Source organism: Pteropus alecto, unplaced genomic scaffold (genome assembly GCF_000325575.1).
Source record: "Pteropus alecto unplaced genomic scaffold, ASM32557v1 scaffold300, whole genome shotgun sequence".
NCBI lineage: Eukaryota > Metazoa > Chordata > Mammalia > Chiroptera > Pteropodidae > Pteropus > Pteropus alecto.
The window spans coordinates 108,752-116,722 of NW_006429440.1; positions in this window are offsets into that span (position 1 = coordinate 108,752).

Sequence of the window (7,971 nt, forward strand, 5' to 3'; positions counted from 1 at the left end):
TTACCTCTTTTATTTTGAAGTCTATTTCATCCGATATTAGTACTTCTACTTCTCTGCCTGGGCGTTAATAGAAGTATATTCTGTTGTTTTTCCTGAAAGAAGATTTATTATATAAAGGTCTCTCTTTAGCGTGTTGTAAAGAAGGCGCTTTTCTTTTGATTTCCAGTAGCCGAAGTCTAAGCCTCTTAGATCTCTTCTTTATTTAAAGCCTAAATGTCTTTTTTATTTTCTTGTAGATATTTAATCACTCTTGCTACTCTCAGTTTCAGTCCCTGTGAGTGTTAGCAACAGTTTTGGTAGCGTTTGCTCAGATTCCCCTGGGTTTCCACAGTAATCAGTGTCAGAGGGTATGGGGGGAAGGTCCCTCTGGTTTGAGAGTTGAGGGCTACGGCTCAGCCTTGGTTTTGCAACTGGGGCCGGTAAAAATCAATTGTTGTTTCTCTACGGTCCAGTCCCACGTCTCTGCTTTCTGCCTTGATGACTGGTCCTGCCTCTGGCTGCTAGAAGTTCTGGCACTTCCAGGCAGACTTATCAGGGAAGTCACTGCACCTTCACTCCTCCCCCTCCTCTTGCAAGGTGTTCCGGCGGCTGCGAGAGGCAGCTTCTTTATTTCTCCCAATCCATTGCCCAATACCCGAGTTCTGACCTGTGGTAGGTTATGTGCAGATCCCACGCTCAGAGAAACTGGTGTGCAGTTTGGGTATTTTTTGTTGAGTTTAGATGTTCAGCTTATTGTTGTTTCAGGAAGAGAGATCTGAAGACGTCTCTCACTCTGCCATGTTTCCTCGCCGGCCCTCAGCCATTATTTTAAATTATATTTCTCTTTAATCTTTCTGTAGTTATTTCAATACTCTTAAGTTTGCTGATTCTTTCTTCTGACAGTGTAAATCTACTGAGCCCCTCTAATGTTTTTATAAATTTTAGTTATTGTACTTTTCAACTTCTGGATTTCCATATAGTCTTTTTCAAAGTAATATCTGTTTCTTTTCAGATGTTTCCTTTTGATGAGATATTTTCATCTTCTCTTCTTAAGAATTGTTATCTTTAGTTCTTTGAACACATTCGTAATAACGGATTTTTAGTTTTGTTCTTTAAGTCCAATATCTTGGATTCCCATAAGCAAAATTAATGTATGTCTTTTTTCTTGATATGTGTCACACTTTACTGTTTCTTTACATGACTCATAATTTTACGCTAAAAATTGGCCATTTTAGACGTATTTGCAGCATCTCTGTAAATGATTTCTTCTTCTTCTTTTGGGGGCATATTACTACTGTTTTCTCGTTTATCTTTTTATATATTTGACTTAATTGTTTTACTAAAGTCATTCCCTTATGCAGCATGAAGCTGCTGCTGTTGCTTCCCAAAGAGCAAAGCTTTGGACATGCACCATCACCTTTGGTTGACAGTGATTTAGAAGAGCTGTCCTTTGACTGACTCTTTTCCTTATTTGTCTAAGTTGTCTGACTGTTTTGTTATCACAACAGAAGTCAAAGGGCAGTGTGTTTATTATTTTTACAAGTGTAAAGACAGTATTATAATCCCTGACCTGTATAACACAATTAATGGACTCTGCTACAGCTGAGATATCATAAATATGCTTGACATTTCCATCAAATAAAGGAAAATAGTAACAAATGTATTAACTATCTGTCATATTCTTCTTGTTATTATTACATTAATCAGGTAGCCTTTCTCCTTTTGCAAATTTCAAGCAACTTTCTATCTAAGCCAGAAATAGAAAGTGAGTAGAATCACAGTAAGCATATTCTTGCAGCAAGCATATTCTAAGGTCACTACAGCATTTAATTTTTACAGTTTAATTTCTAAATTAAAATTCATATCTGGCTAATTTTTCACTTCTAGCAAATACCAGAGTACAACTAGTTATGAGGATATTCATGAAGATTTTACACATAGAATAGCAACATATATACACTTATCATTAAGAAGGTAAATAAACCAGAAATAGTAGACTTGTAAAATTCTTGTTCTTACTAAGATGGCTCTTTGACTGAATCTTCATTTCTTCCACTAACAGATGTCTTCCAGTAGCATCTTTCAAGCGTTCTATATCAGTCTCTATAGAAATAAACAGATATTGAAATACTTTGTACATTAACTCTTACAGGTATGTGTGTATATGTATGTGTGTAGTACTATCTTAATTAGGCTTGCTATTAATAAGTAATCATTATAATGAAATATCTGGATTGCAAAATCACTAAACCTTAGAATTGGAAAGATTGGTAACAATCATTAAGCCTCCATATACTGAGGCTTAGAGATGTTAACAATTTGACCAAGATAATACCAAAATAGAGGCACAAAGTTAAACTTCATAATTCTTTAACCAGTGCGTTTTCTATACAATGCTATCACTTACGTTAAATTAAAATATCCTAGAGTTTATGATAATAATATAAAATTCAAGTTTATATTAAAATCATAATCATACTTTAAAGATATACTTAGTGATGTGAAACATAACATTCTTCCCCACAGATTATGTTGCAAACCATGGTATCCATTGTCGTAGAAAATTATCATGGAGCAGAAATCTTTTGACTTGTGCAGCAATATTTTAATGCCCTTTTATTGTTATTTAACTATAAAGAAAGTAGGCATCAATGATGGAGAAAAATAACAATATTTTGTGGACTGAGAAAAAGTGCCCTCTATGGTCCATTTACAATGTAGATCTTATAGATTGTGAGGAAGAAATGGTTAAATTGGCAGAAGTACCAGAATTGAGATTGGGTCTCTTTCCATTTGAGTTTTTTTGTGATTTGAAAATTTAGCTTGATTTAAAAATTACAGCAAAGCCCAATTACAGTAAAGACATATTAACATTACTAAGGGAGAGTTCATACTGAAGAAAGGATAATTAAGAATGGCCTTCTAAGGTCAACTACTGGGTCTAAAGTTTTGTGGTGAAGTTGCTTCTAGCAGACCATGTATCTGAAGTTGGAAATCTGTCATGGTTTAGACACCCACATGGAAGTCTTTCATTGGAGAAATGGCTGAGTCAATGTACCTAAGTACTCAAGGTTGTGCTCTGACCTTGTAAACCAAAATGTACCAATACTGCAATCTATGGAGGTGGTGACCCATTGTGGCATCACTACCATAATGAATAAAGAGACAATTGGGCAGAACAAATTTTCAAATATTAAATTACATTTGTGAAAGTAATAAGATCTATAGAAACACAAAACTAGAGAATATTAGCAGATATATTTTAGTTCTCAAGTTCATTCTCCAACTGGTATATGTAAGAAGGATTTGGTCATTTGAATTGAAGAAGCAAAAGATCCTTAAATAAGCAAGAGGCAATGAATATATGATTGAAGAAAGATTAGGTTAGTACTAAGAATTAAAAAGTATGTGCTGGAGAAACTTATAATCTAATAAAAGTCTCAATTTTCTCCCTCACCATATCCTGTCACTTAAAAAAATGTTTTAATCTTATTCTGCTTGGAGTTCACTGAGCTATTTTTAAAAATATATAATTTTTGATAAAATCTGCCCATTTAAAAAAGTGTTCAGTTCAATTTTTAAAATATATTCACAGAGTTTATCTCCACAGTCAACCTTAGAAGAGACTAGACAATGTTCTTACCACAAAAAAGAAGTAATAATTACGTGGAAGTGTTAGCTAATGCTAGGGTAGTAATCATGTTGCAATAGAAAGGTATCAAATCAACACATGCACATGTTAAGTGTATCAACAGGTTGTACACATTACATGTGAATTATATCTCAATAAAAAGAATCTACTTCAGACTTATATGAGTTAAGTTCCAATAATTCTGGTGAGGTATAGATACGTTTTCTTATACAGTATTATTCCCTCCCCCTGTTTTTGCACTATTATTATAGATATTACACCTATAAATATAAAGCCATTGTTATAATTTATAACAATTATAATTTATACAGCTTTCTGGATTTTTAAAAGATGAAAGAAAAGGAAGAGCAAGTATGTTTTTACAGTGTTTGTTATATTAATCTTCCTATTTACAACTTCTTCTTTTCATTTGTTCCTATGGATTCAAGTTACCATCTGACATCATTTTTTTATGTGAATATATCATTGCTTCCACCTATCTCCTTACGCTGCTATTGCAAAATATATGACATGTCATATGTTATAGGTCCAACAACAAGATCATATACATATTGTATTTTACAACTGCCTCCTAAATCAAGAGAAGAAAAATGATGAAATATGTATTCAAACTGTCTTTTGTAATTATAGAATTACTTTTACCCATTTTCTTTTATAAAGGATTCAGATTACTGTCTAAGATTACTTGCTTTCAGCCTACAGAACTTCCTTTTTTATTTCTCATAAAATCTGCTAGTAATGAATCCTCTCATTTTTCACACTTATTTGTGAATGTATTTTACCTTGATTTGAGAGAGTCTTTTTTCCACTAATGGCTGCACAAAATTACATTACCATCAACAGTTAATACACACTTGCATTTTCCTAACATCTTCACCAGCATTTGTTTTCTCTCGTCTTTTGATAATATCCATTCCAAAAGGTGTAAGTTGGTATCTCATTGTTGTTTTGTTTATATTTCCCTGATGATTAGTGATGTTGAACACCTTTTCATATACTTGTTGGCCATTTGTATGTCTTTTTTTTTTTTTTTTTTGAAAAATGTCTATTCAGGTCCTCTGCTTGTTTTTTAATTGAATTATTCATGTTTTTGCCATTGAGTTGTATGAGTTATTTATATGTTTTGAATATTAATCTCTTATCAGATATGTAGTTTGCAAATGTTTTTTCCTATCTATAGATTGCCTCTCCATTTTGTTGATCATTTCTTTTACTGTACAGAAGCTTTCTAGTTTGATATAGTCCCATTGGTTTATTTTTGCTTTTCCGCTTGCACTTTTTTAAAATTAATTTTATTGGAGTGACACTGGTTAATTATATAGGTTTCAAGTGCACAATTCTATAATATATCATCTGTATTTTGCATTGTGTTTTTACCACCCAAAGTCAAATCTCCTTCTGTCACCATGTATTTGACCCCTTTACCCTTATCTACCTCCCTCACTCTCCCCTGATAACCACTAAACTGTTTTCTGTGTCTAAGAGTTTTTGTCTTTTTCAGTTTTATATCCTGAACAATCACCTGCCAAATCCAAAAAAAAAAAAAATCATTTCCAAGAACAATGTCAAGGAGCTTTTCTTCTGTGTTTTCTTCTGTGAAGATTATGGTTTTAGAACTTAAGTCTTTAAACCATTTAAGTTGATTTTGTGTATGGTATAAGATAAAGGATGAATTTTATTATTTTGCATGTAGATATCCAGTTTTCCCAACACTATTATTTATTGAAGAAACTACTGTATATTCTTGGTGCCTTTGTCAATAATCAGTTGACCATATATGCATGAGTTTATTTTTAGGCTCTCCATTCTGTTCCATGGATTTATTTGAGTGCTCTTATCTCAATAACGTATTGATTTGTTTACTATAGCTTTGTTAATATAGTTTGAAATCAGGATATGTGAGCCTTCCAGCTTTGCTCTTCTTGCTCAAGATTCCTTTAGATACTCGGGGTCTTTTATGGTCTCATAAATATTAGAATAGTTTTTTTCTGGTTTTGTGAAAAAATGTCATCAGAGTTTTTATAGCAATTTTATTGAATCTGTAGATTGCTTTGGGTAATATGGGCATTTTCATAATTTTAATTACTTCAATCCATGAACATAAGGTATCTTGCCATTTATTTGTGTTTTCTTCAGTTTTTTTTTTCATTGAAGTCTTATAGTTTTCAGTGTAGAGATTTTTCTCCTCTTTGGTTCAATTTATTTCTAAGTGTTTTATTTTTTATGATATTATGATATTAAAATAGAATTAAAGCTTTTTTGAATAGCTTGTTTTTAGTGCATAGAAATGCAACTAATTTTTGTATGTTGATTTGTATCTTGCAACTTTCCTGAATTTGTGGTTTAGTTTAACAGGATTTTTTGGTGAAGTTTTTAGGGTTTTCTATACATAACATCATGTCATGTACAAAAGAGACAATTTTACTTCTTCCTTTTAGATCTGGATGCCTTTTATATGTTTTTCTTGCCTAATTGTTATGGCTAGGATTTCCAGTACTGAATATAAGTGGTAAGAGTAGGCACCACTGTATTGTTCTTGATCTTAGAAGAAAAGCTTTTAGCTTTTCACCATTGAGTATGATGTTAAGCTGTGAGCTTGTAATATATGGCCTTTATTATATTGCAATACATCTCAACAATACATAATTTGTATCATCATTAAAGGTGTTGAAAATGTCAAGTGCTTTTTCTGCATCTGTTGAGTTGATATGGTTTTTAATTTTTTTTTTTTAATGTGGAGTATCACTTTATTGACTTGTGAATGTTGGACCATCCTGCATACAAGAATAAATCTCATTTGATTATGGTGTATGACCTTTATAATGTGTTGTGGAATTTAGTCCCTAATATTCTGTTGAGGATTTTTGCATTCATGTTCAACATGACTATTGGTCTTTCATTTCCTTTTCTTGTACTGTTTGTTATTCTATGAGTTTTGTATGAGAGGATGCTGATCTCGTAAAATGAGTTTGGGAGGATTTTGAATCTGGGAAGATTTTGAGAATGATTGGGATTAATTCTCTATATGTTTGGTAGAATAAATCAGTGTACCTATCTGGTTCTGAGCTCTTCTATGGATATTATTAATTACAGATTTAATCTTCTTACACATTATTATACTGTCCAGATTTTGTATTTTTCATAATGCAGTCTTGGTAGGTTGTATGATTTTAAGAATTTATTTTTCTTGGTTATCCATTTTGTTGGAGTATAAAAAGATATAAATTGTTTATTGTAGTATCTTATGATCCTTTGTATTTCTATGGTATCACCTGTACTGTATCTTCTATTATATAATTTTATTTGAGGCTTCTTTATTCTCAGTCAATTTGCATCAATTTTTACATCTTTTCAAACAACTAACTTAGTTTTGTTAATCTTTCGTATTGTCTTTCCAGTCTGTATTTAAGTCTTTTCTATCTTTGTTATTTTCTTCTTTCTATTAACATTATTTGTCCTTGTTAATATACTTCCTGGAGGTATAAAGTCATACTGTTTAATTAAAATCTCTTTTTTGTTAATGTATAGATTCAGCGCTATAAACCTCCCTCTTAGAACTACTTCTTCATCTCTTTTTTAATGTTATTTCCCTTTTTTTGTCACAAGATTTTTTAATTTCCCCTTTGTTTCTTCTTTGATCCATTGATTGTTCAGGAACATGTTGTTTAATTTCCACATATTTGTGAATCTGTCAGTTTTCCTTCTGTTATCGATTTCTAGTTTTATACCATTGTAGTCATAAAGGTTATTGATAGGATTTAAATATTCTTAGATGTGTTAAGATTTGTTTTGTGGGGAGGGAGAGAAAAACATGACACAGACAATAGAGGCTCTGTTCATCCCTCTGGCAACCAAATCAAAGTTGTGACGGAAACAAGGAGTAGTAGCAAGGAAATATTGCCCGGGATCTAGATGAACAAGCAATATAACATTAGAGAAATCCATAAAAGCACCCTGCAATGGCATAAGGTAGGATGAGATGAGGACATGGACTGCCTGGCCCCAGTGGCTAAGTGAGATGGAGGCTATGGCAGCAGCAGCAGCGGCAGATGCCTCTTAAAGGGACTTCGTCCGTGAGCAGATTTCCATGCTGACAGACCTGCTCACTCTGAGCACTAGTGGCCCTTTGGCTATACACAGAGGGCACCAGGGACTTAGAGGGAGACATTGTTGGAGTGTGGGCCGAAGCAAGACTCACTCAATACAGAAGTGCTGGCAGTATCCATTGTTCCCTGTTGAGCCCTCCCCACTACCTGATACAGGACTACTATAGCTGTGACATCATCAAACTGGATAACAGAGGTCGCTCCACCCAGAGGATTCTCTTAAACCTCAGCTTC